At 50.8% G+C, this 19,712-nt stretch overlaps 1 long non-coding RNA gene and 1 pseudogene across 1 annotated transcript; both read right to left on the bottom strand.

The window, feature by feature from the left end:
* Positions 1–430: 430 nt before the first annotated feature.
* On the bottom strand, positions 431–524 carry LOC128121125 (uncharacterized; annotated as a pseudogene).
* A 15,337-nt stretch (positions 525–15,861) lies between these two features.
* Positions 15,862–18,870, bottom strand: LOC128121091 (uncharacterized). Its single transcript, XR_008222062.1, has 2 exons — positions 18,359–18,870; positions 15,862–16,026 (listed from the first exon to the last, which is right to left on the bottom strand). It is a non-coding gene; the product is annotated as an uncharacterized LOC128121091 (long non-coding RNA).
* Between the last annotated feature and the right edge of the window lie 842 nt (positions 18,871–19,712).

Raw genomic sequence — 19,712 nt, 5'->3', positions numbered from 1 at the left:
CCTCTCTCAGAATCTGCCCTGTGAAGCATGGATGTTCTACACCGTTCTGGGCAGGGACTCTGTCCCCTTGTGCTACCAAACAGAGAAACAGCCCTGAGCACTTGGCTTTCTGCAGTCCCCCTCCTCTGGTGGATACTTTCTCAAGTCCCAAAACAAGGAGTAAAGAGTCTGGCTTACACTGGACCACTTGTCCTTGGTAGCAGGATGCTTGCTTCTCTCTTGATTTCAAGAGGCACACCCTCATCCCCCTTAGCGAACTTTCTAGACCCTTTACACATAGGCAGCCGGGCAGGTGGGCATCCAACATGGCTGAGTTTCACAATCTAGATACATTGTGTAGGGTCAATTTGTTATTAATTCTGCCCCCCCCCATGCTGGGTCTGGGTACAGCCTCTGCTCTGTCCCTTAGAGCTGTGAACCAGCTGTTGGCAAGGTTTCCTGAAGGAGCAGGACATATATAACACATATTAAACTGACAAGAAGAGATAGCATACTTGATCTCAGCCAAAAGGCTGAGAAATGATAATAACTTATATTATAAATGGGATTCATTAGATTGACTAATACTGTAATGGCTTGATTGTCCAACGGTGGCTGTCTGTGCACGGGAGATGCTGAGAACCCAGTAGCTGAAAGTTTGGGGCATTCTTAGAGAGTCACTGGTTTTTAGTCTACCTTAGGTGGCTGAAGCAGCTGGAGTCTGATGTCAGCTGAGGACATCATCATCATCGTCACCACCACCACCACCACCACCACCACCACCACCACCACCACCACCATCACCATCATCATCATCATCATCATCATCACCAGCATCAGCAGTAGGAGCAGCAGACACACCCACCCAGTAAAAGGCAAGAAGGCATGGCTACCTTTTCTTTGACCTCTTTGTATCTGGACTGCCTGTTGGAAGATGCTGCCTCCAGAGGATCGTCTCCCTTTGGGATCTCTTAGTTGACTCCAGATCCCTTTAAGTTGACGAGATTAACTATCCCCTAACTGAAGGAGTTACCCCCTCCTCCAGGGTCTGCTGGAAACTCTGGCCTTTTGCCACACAGGGAAGCAGAGCTGGGGCTGGCCTCACAGGATATAGATAGTGGAGATAATGGACAGGGGCTGGGGCAGCACAGAGGACCACACAGGACCAAGATGCTGCTACCCTCCTGGGATGAGGGCAAGGAGCAGGGATGCTGGTAGGACCCAGAAGGCTCAGCTGTGTCTCAGTCTCACAAACTTTTAGTCAGGGGTGGGAATAGTTCTCAGGATGTGTACTGGGCCAGTCTCTGGGAATGTGGCTTTGAGACATTGCCCATGCTACTTACGGATAAAAAGTGTGTTCTTGAATTCCACCGTGCCAGCTGCTGAGACTGAACAAACAATGCCCTCTGGATGGAGTGTCTGACTTCTTGCTGGGCCCGGAGCTTCTGCAATTGTGGCTGGGTTCCCAGCAGAGAGGGACTACGTGCCTAGCCTGAGATAGAATCTCTGAGTGCTGTGGCTTCCACTCACTGCTGGAAGAAGTGTGGTCCAGGTGACCCACCCTGAGGGGAGCTTGGAAGCTCACTTGGGTCTTCAGAACTCACCTGGGTCATTTTGTCTCGCTAACAGCGCCAGGAAAACTTGCTTAGTCATCAGTGACAGGCACGAATAAAATGTCCCTCACTCCTGGTGTCTTTCTTTCTAACCACCCAGAGTGAAGGAGGACACGTGTCCCGAACCTGCAACTATGGAGCAGGTGCAGAGCAGGCAGAGGCTTGAGGTGGAGTGGGATGCCTGGTCCTCCTGCGTTTAGACTCTTTCCAGCCGAGTCCCGCCTGAGTCAACTGGTCCATCCTGATTCCAGAAACCCAGCTCCAGGGCTCTCTTCCCAAAACCTTGGAGCAGAGCGAGCTCCAGCAGGTGAAGAGTGAACGGCGCTATCTTATGGTCCTGCCGCCATGATGAAGATGCTCTATCATGCCTCTCCCTCCCCTCGTGATAGATGGAGATCATTTGAAATCTTTCTTCCCTTAAGTTATTCTGTCAGTCACAGCGATCGGGAAGGAACACATTCAGCCACAGTGCCCAGCATCTGTATTAAAAGAAGATCCAGCCGGGCGGTGGTGGCGCATGCCTTTAATCCCAGCACTCAGGAGGCAGAGCCAGGCGGATCTCTGTGAGTTCGAGGCCAGCCTGGTCTCCAAAGCGAGTTCCAGGAAAGGCGCAAAGCTACACAGAGAAACCCTGTCTCGAAAAACCAAAAAAAAAAAAAAAAAAAAAAAAGAAGATCCTTGGTGAGATATATCCCACATAGATACTATGGGTTATCTGTTGTGTTGATTGGCAAGTTGCTTTTTGGTGGTGATTGGCAGGCAGGTTGTTGTGTTGACTGGCAGGGTGTCTGTTGTATTGATTGGCGGGTTATTAGTCGTGTTGATTGGTGCAACCCTGGAGCTGACTTGCTTTTCTGGAATCCATACTATCCATGGCTTAGTCCATGCGGCCAGCAGCCAGGCATCCATCCTTGCTGAGCTTGGGGACCAGGTGAGCCTCTCCAGCTCCCATAAGCAACACTTGTAAGAGGCCAATGAGTTGGCTGTAGGTGCATAATCGACCTCCCTGGCCCCCAGATTGGCTGAGAAGAGGTGATAAAGTGGGGCGCAGGAGCTTCTCACCCTCTGCTGGATTTGTCGTGTTTTTGGAGGTTAAGGATGTGTGTTAACAGGGGTTTGGCCTAAGACGTCCAACTACCATGACCAAGTGTTTGTGAACATAAACTCTGACCTTGAACTTTCTCAAGTGGAAAGGTGGTACTTGCTGTCAGAGTGTATCAGTTTCTGTTGACTGGACATTTTGTATCCAGGCCTGAGGTTCCAGCTCTGTGATGAGGTTAGGCGGAGACCTAGAAAGGCAGCCAGAGCCATGAGCAGCTCGGCCTGGAGGTTCGGGAAGTGGACACTCACCTCCTGGCCAGTAAAGCCCTGGGCTGCTGATCTCCATGCTGTGCCTCCAAGGAACCCATCCTGGTGTACAGGAGCCAATCTACCCTGGGTTCTGGTTGGATAGGAAACAAAGTTCCAAAGTCAGGGCATGTGAGAGGAAAGCTGGGACCCTAAGCTTGGAGTGAAAAGGCCCATTCATTGTCCCCAAGATGAGCTTGTCAGGTCCAGTGTAGCTTGAATGAGGGGCTTCTGCCCACACAAAGCTGAACCTCAACAGTTAGAGCCTCCCTGGGTCTCAGTGGACCTTGGGTCCTTCCAGAACTCTACCAACTCTTGTCTCTGGAGGACCCCTGCCTGGTCCTGGGACCAGCGTGTTACACTTGCTCCCTGACAAATGCAGGCAGCCTGGGGACTCTAGCTTTCATAGGATTGACTCTGCTTTCCCAATCTGATGAGACAAAGAACATGGTGGGACAGGAGGATCAGGCCTTTGACGGGCATGGATAGACTTCAGATGGGTATTTCCAGCTGGGATTGAACAAAAGGCGGGCAGCAGGACCTGGAGGAAGCATCCTTAATCCCTCCCTGTAGCAGACATAGCTCCCAGGACCTTGTTGGAACTCTCCCTCTGCACCTCGCCATCCATTATACCCTGGTCTCTTTGTGAGTGCCCATGAAGGGTGGCAGCCAGCACACCCCAAAGGAGTTCAGACCCGGATGTCATTTGACAACAGCCGTGAGCTCAAGGGTCTCATGAACCAGACAGTCCCAAGTCTAAACTACACAGGCTGGAATTGATCCCTCACTGCTGGGCCATGTTGAAAAGCTGTTTCAGAGTCCCTGTTCCCTGCTCTATAAAATACATAATCCCCACTGTGCTCATTCATCACTCTATTCATGGAGTTGTGGTCAAGGCACATTCTTCAAGGAGAGCTCCAAGAAGGAAAGGCATCGACAATACCTGAGCTCCAGGTCTTCATTGAGGGTGACAGGTTGCATTGTATGGTCTATGAGGGGCAGTGGAACAGAGAAGTAAAAGGCCTCATGTGGTTTCTAAGCTGTGTTGATTGCCTCTGTATGATGGACGGCTCCTGTTTCTCCTCACACCCTTGATAAGTCTCATGAATTAAAATGGCTTGCAGGGGGAAAATAGAGAAGATATTTGAGCTAAATAGACAAATGACATTCACACACCAGTTTCCTGCTCTGAGCGGTGTAGTTTGGGGGTGCTCTGGGTGTGTCGACATCTGTCCCCGCACATGCTGCCGAACCATGGTGGCCCCTGTGTCATGGGGGGACGTGGCGTATCTTTAAAGCAATTGTGACCTGCGGTTTTACCCTCTGCACCAAGGATGGGACGAAGTCCGTGTTCAGTGTGTGGATACTCACCCAAGTGAGAACTCTACCCCTACTGTGTAACACAGATGCCAAGAGCACCAGATAGCTGTCCATCTATCCATGGGACAGGATCTCCTCTAATTGTCTTGTCGGGACTGGATCTGTCTTTGTTCTTCATATGAGTCCTGGAAATCAACCTGCAATGTGCACATGCCTTTGAAGCTGAATAGCAGGCAAAAGACAGCTCCTGACCCAGGATACTGGGCAACAGGGGCATGCCCAGAGTGTCCAGCAGGGAGTGGACACTCTCCAGAAAGGTCAGAACCAGAGCCTTGGGCTGTACCTGCTGAACTGGGTCCCAGAGAGACTGAGGCTCAGAGCCACAATGTCTCAGTCTCAGGTAACAGAGAAAGGCTTGCTCTGAATCTAGGGCACCAAAAAGTTCCCCCCCATACCCAGTTTTGTTGCGAGGTTGCCTCTGTGGATGATGCCCACATTTCCCAACTCCAAAAATACTTAGGTTTGAGGTGAAATTGAAAATAAATAGGGAATATAGAAAAAAAAAATGCTGACTCCATGGGCCTGGCTCCAGCCCCATCCATCATCTTTACTGTCCCCACAGCAGGGCTGTAGACAGAGCATGTCTGTCCCAGGAGCTCTCTGCAGAACCTGGGGCCTCAGAGGGGCAGGGCTGCACACATGGATGGGTTCCTGAATAGGCAAGGGAAGAGACACAATCTCAGCCACCTCCATGGGTCCCTGAGTGTCTCTAAGTCACCTCCCCGCTCCCTCTTCCCCATCTTCTGCTAGTCCCTCCAGAGTGTGGGTTGAATCCACCCACTTTTTAGGCATCACTCCATCCATCCCTGCCCATACCCGGGTATCAAGGCTCACTCTCTCTCTCTCTCTCTCTCTCTCCTCCTGTGATCCCTCCCCACGCAGGGGATTTTAAAGTGCTGTGGGCGTCAGTAACAGTCCACATTTCCTCTGCCCCTGTGTCGTGTCTGGTGATGGATGTGTCTGCTCAGGGCCTTTGCTGAGATTCCTTTCAGACTCCTAGGTCATGGTAGGCGGGGCTTGGTGCTGTCTCTATGTGAATCAGCCTTTGCACAGTGCTCTCACGGTCTTCTGGGCACGAACACCTGGAGTACTGTCCTTAACTCCCTTCTGCTTATAACACATTTATTTTCATGAATTACTGTGGTGCAAACATCCTCTCTTCGCTAAGCAGACACCACCTCCTCGGGGCCTCCTGCTGAGTGTCTCTTGTCACCCCACACGCTCCCCCCAACCCCCCCAATCCTCCAAGAGTCCCTTGCCCAGGTAGGGTCCCCCCTCCCAGCCACCACAGTCACTCTCGCCATCTATGCGCTTGTCCCAGCAGCCTGGGTTGGTGTCTCCTTGGCGTAAAAGGGTGAGAACATGCAGCTGCCCTCCTACCTTCGAGGCACTGATGTCCCCATGTCCCAATCTCTTGCTGTACCTTGGCAGCAAGGAGTGACAGTCACATTGTTCATCTTGGTAAACATCGTGGTGGGAGAGTGGGGAGGAAGCCGGTTCTCCTCTTGACAGCCAGGGAGGAGGGAGGGAGGGAGGGAGGGAGAGAGAGAGAGAGAGAGAGAGAGAGAGAGAGCGAGCACTTCATTCGTACTCACCCTCTTCCTAAAGGTTCCGCGTCCCTATAGTACCATAGACTGAGGACCAAGCCTGTACCCCAAGTCTAGGCTTTGGGGGACATGGAAGAGTCTCACCACAACCCCGGCCACGCTGCAAACCGAGGCATGCTGCTCTGAGAATTTGCATCTGGACAGAGAGGAGAGGCTGCCTGGCCTCCCACAGACACAAGGGTAGCGTCTTGTCCCAAGAAGCCACGTGGTCCTTCTTGGTGTCACAGCGGCTGGGTGAGCAGCAGCAGGGACACACACACAGTGTGGACGGACGCCTCGGTTCTAGACATACCTCTCCCCTTAGCCTGATTGTCATCACTCCTCCGAGCATCTGTTTCTCCTTCCGCAGGATGAAGAAGTGGACTTGGCCGATTTCTCGCCAGTATCAGCGTCCCCGGTATCTATCACTGTCCATGCTCCCAGCACAAGTTCCCTCAGCATTTCACTTTAGATTCCAACTCCCATTCCAGCTAAAGGGTCCGAAGGAGGAAATGCCATTTCGTTAGTGTGGCAGCAAATCGTTCTCTCCTGGAAGCAGAGGAAAGCGCAGCAGGAAGTGGAGCAGGTGACTTGGCAGGAGGGCTTGGGAGATGCGGAGCTGGAGCCCACGCAGGGGTCAGAGTCAGCACCAAGGGTTTCAGGAAGTGAGCGATGGAGGTGGGGCAGCGGTATTCACACTGCGAGCCTTCGGTGGCAATGGCGTGGTGGTTACACTGTCTGCGTGTTCGAGCCCCTTTTAGCATCGGGAAATCCAGTGCTGTGGCCTTTCCTGCTTCACAGATGAGAAAACAGAGAGTCAAGGACACCCCCTTTCCCATGGGACATGAGTCCATCTGCCTTATTGTAACTCAGTGCAAAAACCATGATTAGAACCCAAGGCAAGGTGACTCTGAGAATCTGAATTTTTTTACACCAATTTCCCATAAACATGCAAAAATGTCCCTGCCTGGGGTGATTGAATCCCTCAGTTATTTGGGTCTCTTTTCTGTTTCCTTTCTCTCTGTAACCATGGAAACTTCCCCTCGCCTTGTGGTCAGAGACTCACTCTCCCCCGAGGAGGCCCATCAAAGGGTGCTGGTCTTAGCTTGGGCTCGTATCCTCGCCTCTTAGGGTGAGGCGGGTGAGGCGGGTGAGGCGGGTGAGTCGGGAACTGTGGCAGTGTGGAGATGCAGTGCCTAATGTCACTGAGGGGCTAATGTCACTGTTCACCTACTCACTGCAGCAAAGAGACCGTTGGTGGGGCTCTGGTTAGTCCTGTGTGTTCCTGGGATCCAGAACAGGGTCCAGGTCAGAGTTAGGGCTGGACACATATCAGCAAGCAAATTCCCAGCTTTGAAGCTTTCCACGGCTCTGGTTCCCCGGGCTCAGTGGGCTGTGCTGTACTCACCAGGCTTCTCACTCTATCTGTGGAGGGCGTCATGGTGGTAGGACCTCTGAGCCTCTGTGGGCCTCTGGGATTGTTAGTTCTCTCGCAGGGATCATGGGTCACAGGTCCCTGTGGTGCCACGGAGCAGACACATGACATCTTGGCCCCTCTCACTGATCACCTGCCTCTCCATCAGACGCCAGTGAGCTACAGAATCATGTGGCGCTACCATATGTGCATCCTGAAGCCTCACATGACAGTTCCTTGGCTCCTTTTCCCGGGAATTAGCAGATCAAAAGACGTGCTTCTCACCTTCTTTCTGTGAGGTGGAGGAGAGGGAGGAAGGAGGAGTGGAGGAGCAAGGTGAATCTAAGCCTCAAGCTCAGGCTCAGAGTGACCCTCACCAAAGCTCTGGATGCTCAGGCTTTGAGGACAAGCAGCCCCCATCATCAGGTCAGACCAGTAGTTCTCAACATGTGGGTCGCTACCCTCCTGGAGGTCGAATGGCTCTTTCACAGGGGTCACATATCAGATGCCCCACATATCAGATATTTACATTCTGATTCATAACAGTAGCAAAATTACAGTTACCAAATGGCCACGAAAATAATTTTATGGTGAGGGGTCACCACAATTTGAGGAACTGTATTAAAGGGTCACAGTGTTAGGAAGGCTGAGAGCCACTGGGTCAGACCCAATGCTCCACAGCTATTTATGTGAAAGATCTCAAACTCAGGTAGCCTACAACAGGGGACCGGAACTCACTTAGTTGATCGAGAGCCTCCCAATGATGCTACTTCATGTCACGGATATGTACCCCCCCCCCATAGTCCTTGCTAATAAAAAGATCCCGATCTGACTTCTGTGACTGTTTTTTTATGGTACTGAGAACAATGTGGGTGAGTGAACAAAAAATCCTTCTAGAACCTTCTAGCTTAATTCAACACCTAGCCAGGGACAAGTAAATAATTAAGCCCAACAGAGGCTACGTGGAGGCCATAGAATATGAGGAATCCAGAATTAGGGATGTTGCTTTGGGTCACAGAATCTTTGCATGGTGTTTAGAAGGGCCTAGTCTGGGTATGGTGGAGACCAGCCCTCTAGGAGGGCCTGTCCATGATGAAGTCTTTCACCCCAGTGAAAGATGCAGGTCCCAGTATTGCATGTGACCCTGAGTGTGTCCTCCCCTCTTCTGGTTTTCCATCACCCCTGCGGTTCCCATTTTAACTCCCGTAGCTTTAATGCATTCTGACTGCATGAGCTCCCAGGCTGGAATTAACTCTTCTAGCTGGTGGGGTGGAGGTCCGCTTTGATTTCTCCCTGTCCCCAGAAGCCTCAGGAGGATTGCCATCTCTTTCACATCTCCTCTTTAATGAGGGAGCGACCGGTGATGGGCATTTCCATGTCGAGAATAGAATAGCCCTAGGCCAGGTGGGACCGTGTTCATATTTGCTTCCCTGGGGTCACCTACACACCTTTACTGTGATCAGGTGGCCTGTCACGCACATCATGCTGTGTTTTGCCCATCTGGCATCTGTTTCCTCTGCATCCAGCAATGAAACCCTGATATTGCTTTGGGCAGCTCCGTCATCCCCAAGTAATCATTCCTCTGCTGCCCAGCCTTGTCCACAGGGCTGCCTAGCCAGAGCCCCCGCCGCCGCCGCCACCCCCATTAGGAAAGTGGGGCGGAGAGAGGTTTGAGGCATGCATTTCCTGAAACGGAACAGCCAGCCCAAGCAAACAAATATGTAGGGCTGACTGGGAACAGATGGATTAAGTTAAATCAAGTCTCCACCATGTAAACTTCCCCGGGAGGGGGCAAATGATATTGCTGTACTTCCTAGCTAAATATCTTCTCTTGGGTATAAGCCAAGTTAACAGTGACCCCTAAGGTACTTCTGCCCAGCCTGGGTAGTCTGTTTGAATCCCGTCTCTCCTGTTCTACCATGCATGTGGTCTTTGTGAAGCCTCTCCACCTCCTGCCTCAGTTTCCTTCTCTGTGAAGGTGGAATCCCTGCAGGACAATCACAGAGCCATTGGGATGAGTGCAGATGTGCAAGGTGTAACCCGGGTCTGCTAGTCCGTGGTGAGTGGGTAGGAAATGTTAGTCATAGTTCCGTTTGTGGAGCTGCTAAACATTCTTGTCATCCCTGTGTGGTTCTTACGCCCGGGTAGACCCTGATTCATGGAAGGTTCCACGGAGGTCCCGGTTCTTTATAAATTGTGTCACATTGAAGTAGAGACAGAGATGGCGGGGAGGTGTCTCTGCTGAAGCATAATTGTTGCTTCCGCCCAGGCACCTGCTCTGCCAACCCGGTTGAGAACACTGTGATCCGTCCCCCGATTCTTGCAGCATCTCGGCTAGAGCCAGATCTGATTTTCTCTATCTTGCAGATCAAGGAAGTGAGGCCCCTAGACATCAAATCACTTGCCCAGCCAGTATGCGGCGGAGCCGGCAGCCATGCTGCAGGCAGGCTGACAGTCAAGTCTTTACCCTCTGTGTATCTGATGTTTCCTTCCTGCTCACTCCTAATCCTGTCAGACCCAGCCCTCCATTCTCTGTAGCTCGCCGCACCATGTGAGGAGTCTTGGCCACTTAAGAGCTGGCTAAACCCTTCCTCGGATCAAACGGACTTTGTCTGTTCCCACTTGGGAACTGCCCAACTTCATGTTTTGCTTTGTGTTTCTTGCTCCCTAATAAACATTGATTCAGAGAATTTTTTTTTTTTACAGAGGATTTGGGTTATGCATAAAGTTTTCAGACCTAAATCAGAGAGACCAAATATCCCTACACAAAGGCAATAGTCCCTATCGCTCATGGGTTGCTATCTGCCTACCTCTGGAGGGACAATTACGGTTTGTCAGTTCACTGGGACACATCTCAGTGAGATAGCACTCCAGTGTCCTCCATTTCATTGATAAATGACTGGAGGCTCTGGGTGGTTGTCACGTGCTCAAGGCCCACAGCACTCATGACAGGATGGGCTGGCTGGCTCAGGTTGAGGGAAACATCTAGGCAGGAGCCACCTGGCCGATGCTGCACTCTTGGTCATACAGGCTGTGAGCAGCTGGCACTGACATGCCCGGACCACTCCAGGAGGGTTTGAGGTTCCCAGCTGAAGCCCCTGAGCAAAACAGAAAGCCTTATGCAGAGCTAGTGCTTAGCATGTGAGGGAGCAAGAGGCTGGGCTGAGTACTCCTGGGGACCAAAAGACATGCTTTCCTGATGCTGTGCCTGGCATCTGGGGTGCCCCCAGGACTCCTGTGTTGGAAGTTTGGTTCTAGATTATAGTGCTTCTGGGAAGTGGTGGAACCTTTAGGCATGGCCTGGAGGGAAGAAGTCGGGTTTTTTGGAGGGAGGGCTAGGAGGTAGGAAGGTGTTTTTTAAGGGGATATTAGGGCCCTGGCTTCTCTTGGTTGCTATCATGGCTACCATGAGGTGAACAGCTTGCCTACACTCCATTTCTTTCTTTTCTTTATTTTTTAAAAAAGATTTATTTATTTTATTTTATGTGTATGGGTATTTTGCCTGCATGCACGTATATGTGTATTATGTGCGTGGCTGGTGCCATGGTTCCATTGGAACTGGAGTTACAGACAGTTGTGAGCTGCCATGTGGGCGCTGGGAACTGAACCTGGGTCCTTCAGAGGAGTAAGTACTCAGTTCTCCTAACCACTGAGCCATTTCCACTCTCCATTTCTACAGGTCCAAAAATCAATGGGGACAATTAACCATGAACTTAAGTTCTGATTTCCAGAGCCAACATAAATCGTCCCCTTTAAGCTCTTATTGCAGGAATTTCGTACATGATGGAAGGCTGGCTGACAACAGGAGGTAGCAGGAACCTGGGCTTGGAGTGAATCTCTGGCTTCTTTGGGGCAGGCATTGGGAGGTGTCAATCACCTCTGTCATCAACAATCAGGCACAAGTGACCAGATTTGTTTGACCCCCATCCCCATGTCCAAGCCAGGGCTCTCTACTGCTCTGTGACAGCAATACTGGCCAATACTCTCTCTTCTGCAGGATCCAACATAGCTCTTGAGCATCCAGCCCCCTTGGGGAGAAGGGAGGGGAAGGGCTGCGGTAATAACTGGGAAGTGTTACCTGCTACCTCTCATCCACTGGACAGTACACGGGTCACATGACCATGCCTTGCTGCAAGGGAGACTCGGATATGTGTTTATTCTAGGATACTATGTATCCAGCTAGATCCAGGAGGCTATAAACTACTGCCGAGGGGCGGACGCGGGAGACAGCAGCACCAGGGGTGTGTCTGCAGCCTTGAGAGCCTCCCATCTGTGACTGTAACCAGTTGCGGGCAGGTGAGGAAACTCAAGAGATGGACGGCAGCCTGCACAGATGGCCACTGACAAGCTGGGGAAGCGAAGTCAAGCAGGGGAGTTCCAACAAGCTGGGGATTTAAGTCGCTGAGACTCGTTTTCCTAGAAGTTATGGGAGGTCACCAATTCAAAGGTGAAAAGGGGAAAGACAACAGCGGACTGTGTAGGGAAGAAGCTGGAAACTGTTGCTTCAGTGTTTATGCCCCAGCGAGAGGGCATGCTGCAGATGGGCCGTTATTAGTTTTGTTTCTGCTGTTGGGCACTGTGAACAGCATGTACTGTTGTGGCCCGTCCCCGCGACAGGCTTTGGCACACGTCTTCTGTGACCCATGCGTCAGCCCCCTCCCTTGTCCCATAAAGCCCCATGCACAGCTCTCCTTCCTTGGTCTCTGACGCCATGTGGAGAGCTGAGTGGATGAGCTAGTCCATCCATTTACTCATGGGCATGTGACCAGAGGCTGGCAACCGCTTCTCAGTACACACCCCAGGCCAGACACCGCAGTAGAGAGTAGACAGCTAAAGAGAGTGGGCGAGAGTCAGCTCCGGCTGCCTTTCATCCAGCAGAGACATTAAAAATGCACATGGCTGCTGCGCTGCTGGGGGAAGCCAATGCCATAGCTCTGAGCTGCCATCCGGTCCCTGACACTGCAGGGCATCAGTTCACTTCCCTCCAGCTAGATCAGGGTCTCCCTGGACACATGGAGAAGTGAGGTCAAGGCCACGTGGGGAGTAGCATCCTAAATGGAAGCAGAGTAAGACAAAGGAAGACAGTGACCTGTCTGTGGCTGCCATTTTCTCCGATGAGAGGGCAGCCCCGGCTGAGCCTACTCCTTTTATAGTCCTTTCCCAGGCTGTCACATAACTCTCCCCACAGCCTACCATGTGCTGCCCTCCCTCAGTCCTCAGTAGCTTCTAGCCGATTTGTAGGTATGACTCCACGAATGTCGGCTTCACACAGGTCCCCAGCCTGTCCAGACTCAACCTTGTCACTGGCCATGGCTGATCACAAGCGTCTAACTGATTGCAGCCGTATTTGTGCTTGCAGAGGTCAAAAACAAATGTGGGGTACCAATTTCCAGCTTCCCTTGACATGGTCTGTACGGCATCTCTTGCTCCCAAGAGCAATCGGCCCTCCACTTGTCAGGGAACAGACAATGGCTCATCTCGGATACAGTCCAAGATGCAATCAGAGACTTTGCCTCTGGCTTCCTCCTCCTTCCTGATCAGTATTCCTCAGACACCGACATACCCATGCACACGCCTAGATCCACAATGCCCACCTAGATGGAGCAGGCAGTTACTTAATGGTGCAGAGAGCTGATATTCCAGGAGCGTCTGTCACTCATTTCAGGAACACGGATGACCTCTGTGACAGCCAGAAGATAGAGGGCATCATCTCAGTGGATGATGCCGGTGAGTGACCTGAGTCCCTTGTGAGGAGCAGCAGTGCCTGTGACTTGGGGACACAGGCTTCAGAGCCAGTATGACTGCCTGAATTTTCAGTGGCCCCTGGGATACATGGGACTGGGGTGGTACTCATGGCCACTGAGCTTGGAGAATGGAGAGCAGATATGAGGCTGGGTTTTTTTTTTTTTCCTCATCTGGTGGCTGTGTCATGTCTACCTGTGGTATAGGGGCTGACAGTTATCAAATCTGCTTCCTTGACCTTTCACACAGAAGACGTCTTTTTGTATCATGACTATGGCTGCCACAGTCATAGGACCAAGGAGTTCAGATGGGCCATGTGTCTTAGATTTCTGTACACACTGTTCAGTGTGGTGCCTGTGTTAGTTACTTGTCTTATTGGCACAGCAAGACACCTGACAGAAACAGAGAAGGAAGGAAGGGCTTATTTTGACTTACGGTTTGAGGTGCTGCGGTCCAGCATTGCATAGCCATGCGAACAGGAAGTACTGGTCACATTGCATCTATACTCAGGAAGCAGGGAGTGATGGATGCTGATGCTCAGCTCATTTCCTCCTTTTTTATTCAGTCCAGGACCTCAGTTCATGGATTGGTACCACCCACAGTTAAGGTGGATCTTCCCTACCTCAATTAACCCAATCTAGATAAGTCTTCACAGACTTATAACCGCCTAGATAACCCCATCCCCAGGTGTGCCAGGAGGCTTGCCTCCCAGGCAATCCTAGATCTTACTGACAATCAATATTGACCCTCATAGTTACTGAATGGCCACAGGTCACGAATTCACACCAGTATCTATCGCTCATCAGTCCAGCATCCTCTACCTTTGGTGACATGGAAACCTCACTCTCTTAGAATTTGTTCTTAGTTCCTCCCAACCGTGTGGTTCTGGGGAGGTATTATGCTTCTGTGTGAGCCCACCCTGCAGCCACTGGTCTGTAAACATTGGCCTTTATGTAGTCATTGACTTAGCCCAGTGTGGGCAGTGTCCAGGAAGAGGGGGGTCAGAGTCATGTGGGAACTCACGCAGGCCATAGAAATCCCCGTTGGTCCCAGCAATTTTGAGTAGCAATTTTCTCGTTTCTTTTCCTCATAAGTTTTAGTTCTTTGTGTGGCTTCTCACAGGACAAGGTGCTTCTCAAACCAGTAAATACATTGAGTACAGGAGCTGTCAAAGCTCAATAATGCTGTTGAATGGCTAGATGAAAGGGTAAGAAAGAGATCCACAGGAGTTTTATCTGTCCCTATCCATCAGTCATCCACTCACCTACCTACCTATTCGTTTATCCAGCCACCCACCTAGCTGCTTGCACACCTACCCATCTATCCATCCATCTATCCAACCATCCAGCTACCCACTCATTTATTTACTCAGCCAGCCAGCCAGCCAGCCACGCACCCACCCATCCACCTGCCTACCCACCTATCCATCCATCCATCTACCCACCCACCCACCAACCCATTCATCTACCCACCTGCCCATCGATCCATCTGCCTGTCCCTCTGCTCGTCCACCTGTCCATCCATCTGTCTGCCTGCCTGTCTGTCTGTCCATCCACCCATCCATCCCGCCTATCCATCATTCTATGGCAAAGGCTGCTACTCTTTCATCCTCTTTCACTCACTCTTGGTAGTCTTTTTCTCAAAGCATCTTTTTTAAAAAAAATACATTAACTTCATTTTATGTGCATTGGTGTGAAGGTGTCAGATTCCCTGGAACTGGAGTTACAGACAGTTGTGAGCTGCCATTGTGGGTGCTGGGAACTGAACCCAGGTTCTCTGGAAGAACAATCAGTGCTCTCAACTGCCGAGCCATCTCTCCAGCCCCTCTCAAAGCATCTGAAATAGATCTTTGTTGTGATAAAATGTGGAAGTTCTCAGAAGCAGAGCCTCTATTTTCATTGACCTTTACAAAGCCAGCAGCTGCCTATCTGTGTCTGAGACTATCATACAATTCAAGTTTTTTTTAATGAAAGAATGAATGAATAGGTGAGTGGGTGGGTAGATGAATATATGTGTCAGTAGATAGATGTGGGGTGGATGAGTGCACAGCTAGAATGAAGCTGGATGGAGGGATGATGGATGATGAGTGGATATGTATAAAGGTAGATTGGATGGGTGGATGAGTGTCAGGGTGTTGATGGATGGTGGACTGATGGATGAGTGGTAGATTGGAGGAGAGACAGACAGATGATGGGTAAGTGATAGGTGGATACATGAAGGTATATATGGATAGGTGGGTAAGTAAATGGATGGATGGGTAAGTGATGGATAGATGTATGGATCAGTGGATGTTGTAAATGGACAGATGGATGAGTGGGTGGGTGGATGATGCATGGATGTATCAGTGGGTGATGGATGGATGGATAAATAGGTGAATGGGAGGATGGAGAGATGGATGAAAGGTGTGTGATAGATGGATCTATAGATAAATATAGTATTTGTAAGTATGGGTGTATGGATAATTGAATAGAGAGGTAGATTCATGAGTGATGAATGCATCCATGGATGAATGGATGGTTAAGTAGATGGATGGTAGATATATGGATAGATGTTGGTAACTGCATCTGTTTTATCTGAATGCCAGGTGCTTCTCCAAAAGAAATCAGACTGGCCGGGCGGTGGTGGCGCACGCCTTTAATCCCAGCACTCGGGAGGCAGAGCCAGGCGGATCTCTGTGAGTTTGAGGCCAGCCTGGGCTACCAAGTGAGTTCCAGGAGAGGCGCAAAGCTACACAGAGAAACCCTGTCTCGAAAAACAAAAAAAAAAATCAGACTGGGACAGAGACATCATAAAGGCCATGTCCAAACTTATCAGCAGCCTTTATTTGTGGTTTGACTCCCCATGTCAGCAACTTGACATCAGCGACTCTTCATTTGATCAGGCTACAAAGCCAAGCATCTAGTGGTCCGTGTGATGAGTCCAACATCTCAAGTATAATCCAGGAAGAGGTGAGGTGTCATGCATGCTATGTGGGAAATAAATGTGGTTAGGAGTGGACACATGAGGTGACCCTCATGATGGATCTAAGCACAGGTTCTATTCAGCTCAATGCTGATCTCATGAGGGACATTCAGATCAGGCCTTTACCATGGTCTGTTGCCTTTTCAGGACAGACAATTTTGTTCCTTTCCCCCCGAGTTCCTTAGCTGATTGAGCTGAGTCGCCTGCATTAAGGTTCATTTCTCCATATCATCCTCACTGAGTCTCCACCCCTGACCCAGCTGAGACATTAGCAGAGATGCTCGGGGACATCCTCATGTGTTCACTAGATCCAGCACAGAGTCTAGGATCATTAGCCAGCAGCCTCAGCACCTCTCAATCTCACTGTAAGAATTAACCAGCCCAGGGGTTCAGGCATCAGCAGCCCCATACCTCGGACATCACCTGCTTAGCCCCATCATTTCCCTGGGTAGGCTTCTGAATATCTGGTCAGGTGGACAGAGAGTGGGCAGTCCTGATCCTGAGGGAGCAGGACCACTCAAATGCTAAAGCTACAGAACTGGAGTTCCAGCTGCCTAGAGAGGCACCCCTGGGGATTGGGAAGTGGGGGCGAAGTCTTAGAGAAACACCGGGGCCAGGGAGTCTGCAGCATGGTCAAGCCCGGGAGCATCAATTGTTTGCAAGTTTCTCCCTGCAGGGTGTGTAGAGCTGGTCTATCAACAGAGAACTGGTGCGTTCTGCAGAAGCATCCCAGGTCTCAGTAGCAAGGCCTGCTGCACAGTCACTATGAGGTCAGCAGGCCTGCTGGTTCTGGTCCCTCTAGTCAGGACTCTGTATTAGGAAGGACACCTCTCTTACAGAAGAGAGTGGACCCAGATCATTGTGGCCACCCCAGTGAGGCAATGTTGCCTCTTGTAGACAGGCAGCAGTGGACAGCAGAAATCTAGGGTCCATAGAGAGCCAGTCACTAGGGCTTAGGAACGTTGCCTTGACTTTGGAGCATAGTGTTGCATTGCAGCACCAGAACTCTGGCTAGTAGCCTACCCTGGGCTTCACGTTCTGGTGCCACATGATGACGGGGCTAAAATACCGTGGGATGCTGTCACCAGGAGCACAGTGCAGAAGCCAGCTGCTCCAGACAGGTGGGGAGTGGAGGAAGCCTTGAGTGAGTGTATAAACAGTGATGGAGTGTGTTTTGTTAACATGGACCATGTCAAGGACCCAATGCCTCCCTCAGTCCCATGGGAATGGCAAAGCTTCCCCTCCCCAGGGATGAGGCTCAGAGGGGCATGAAAACCTTCCTCTGGTCTGAGTGTGAGTGCTGACAGTGTGTGCAAGTATGAGTGTTTGCAAAGGAGTGTTGAGGAAGATCTGAGTTTGGTCCCACCATCTCACAACCACTTATAACTCCCTTTCCGGGGAATCTAATGCCCTTTTCTGGCCTCTTTGGTACCTGTGCATGTGTGGAGTACATACAGACAAGCAGGCACACACACATAAATAAGTTTTAAAAAAACACAGGAACATGCCGGGCGGTGGTGGCGCACGCCTTTAATCCCAACACTTGGGAAGCAGAGGCAGGCAGATCTCTGTGAGTTCGAGGCCAGCCTGGTCTACAAAGCGAGTTCCAGGAAAGGCGCAAAGCTACACAGAGGAACCCTGTCTCGAAAAACCAAAAAAAAAAAAAAAAAAATACAGGAACACAGGATGGTGATGGGCCCGCCAAGTATACTTTTTGTGATGGCTAATCTTGGTTATCAAATTGACTGGGCTGGGCTGGGCTAAAAAGGAAGCTACTGGGCATACCTGCAAAGGTTTTTCTTCAGTAGATTATTTGAAGTTGGAAGACCCACTTTAACCATGAGTGGCATCTTCTGATGGCAGCCCAGATAAAAGGACGGGAAAGAAGGACTTTTTTTTTTTTTTTTTTTTTTTTTTTTTGCCTGCTGTCACTCTTGCTGGCAGCTTCATCTAGCCTGTTGCTGCTGCTTTTATCTCCTGACTTTAGAACCAACTTCTCTGGGATTCTGATGCAGGCCTCAAGGACAATGGCTTTAGCCCCGTGGACTAAACAATTACTGGGTTCTCAGCCTCTCTAGTGCGCGACAGCCATCGTTGGAGTACCCAGACTGTATCCTGTAAGCCAAGCTGATAAATCCCTTTTTTAACATGTATTCATTCTATCTGTTCTTTCCCCCCAGAGAACTCTAATCCACTTGCGGTCCACCCTACACCGCCCAGGCTGTGGTCGCAGGCCCTCTCCTCCAGCCCCACCTGCTGTCCTTTGGTGGGAAACGCAGCCACTTTTGGCTCATTTGCCACACGCTGCCCATCTGGGCACTAAACAGACCACCCACCTCGGCATGACCGTCCTTTTGTTTGACTTCTCCGGTTTCCTCTCAGTTGGTGATTCGCCGACTCTGCTGCATGTTGGGATCACCTGGAAGGCTAACGAGTCCCCACCACAGGCCAATTAGCTGAGAATTTCTGGCAGAGGGAAGCAGGCATCCGTTCCAGGTCCCTGGGAGGCTCTGGTGTGCAGCAGGTGTGAGAGCCAAATGCTCGCAGCAGCATGCCTTGGGCGTAATGAGCACAGCTTCTGGGGGCGGCAGGGAGGGGGGGCTTGTTAAAATGCAGGCTGTGATTGGGAGGCAGGTGACACGGATGTGCAGGTCTCCAATCTCAGAGACGCAGAGAGAGGCCTGAGAGAGAGGGATGTGATATTCATTTGGGGATGATTCTAAGGGCCGGGGAGATTGAGGGTTAATATGTAAGAATTCTGTGGTAGAGCATTTGTCCAGCATGCTCAAGGGCCTAGCTCCAATCCCCAGGATCATAGAAACATAAAAACAAAAAGGAAAAGAAAAGAAAAAGAAAGATAAGAGCGAAAATCAGTTAGTTTTAAAGAACAGCAATAAACCCGCTGCTGAAACCCAGCACTTGCTCTGCTCTGCAAGGAGAGATGGAGGGGATGCCTGGCAGCTGTCGGTGAAGGGCAGAGGGGACATAGGTAGCTGTCACCAACATACACAGGGGGGGCACTTAGTACTGTGAGCCAGGGCAGAGACAGAGGTGCTGTCATGCCCACAGCATCCTACTCTTCCTGGGCCAAAGGACAGGGACCCCTTTGGACTCTCCAGTGTCTTAGGATGCCAGCTGCGGGCTGGGGAAACAGCTGGAGGCAGCTGATGTGGTTGTCCACCAGACCCAGGCTCTTTTTAGACACAGGATGAGACTGAGAACCATGCAAGGCTGACTCCTCCTCAGAAGGTCTCAGTTCCGCAGATAGACCCTCAGCAAATGTGCAGTTCTGAGGACTCTGAGGCACCAGAGCAATGCTAAATGCGGATCTCCAGGAGGTGCCTCACCATGAGATGGAGATGTGACTGGTCTCTGTTGACCTTGGAATCACTGGAATGTCTTTAAAAAGACAGGCAGGTAGCTTAAGAAAGGAACTCTACATGCTACTCGGAAGCACAGCATCCATCCTTTGTCTCTCAGTTGGGCCACTTTGTCCACGGGCAGGTCCTGCCGCTCTCTGGGCCTCAGTTTCCCCAGCTGCAACAGTCATCCTGGGCGAACTCTAACTTTCTGCTCCCCGAGATTAGGACTAAGAAGACAGGGTGGGAATTCATATTAGGAGTGTTTGAGAGAGGGGTCCCCAGGGAGGTGATATTTGAGCAGAGACCTGGATGGACCAGGAGTGGAGAG

This window comes from Peromyscus californicus, unplaced genomic scaffold (genome assembly GCF_007827085.1).
Source record: "Peromyscus californicus insignis strain IS unplaced genomic scaffold, ASM782708v3 Scaffold_2__1_contigs__length_46816999, whole genome shotgun sequence".
NCBI classification, from domain to species: domain Eukaryota; kingdom Metazoa; phylum Chordata; class Mammalia; order Rodentia; family Cricetidae; genus Peromyscus; species Peromyscus californicus.
This window is presented reverse-complemented; position numbering and strand designations above follow the sequence as displayed.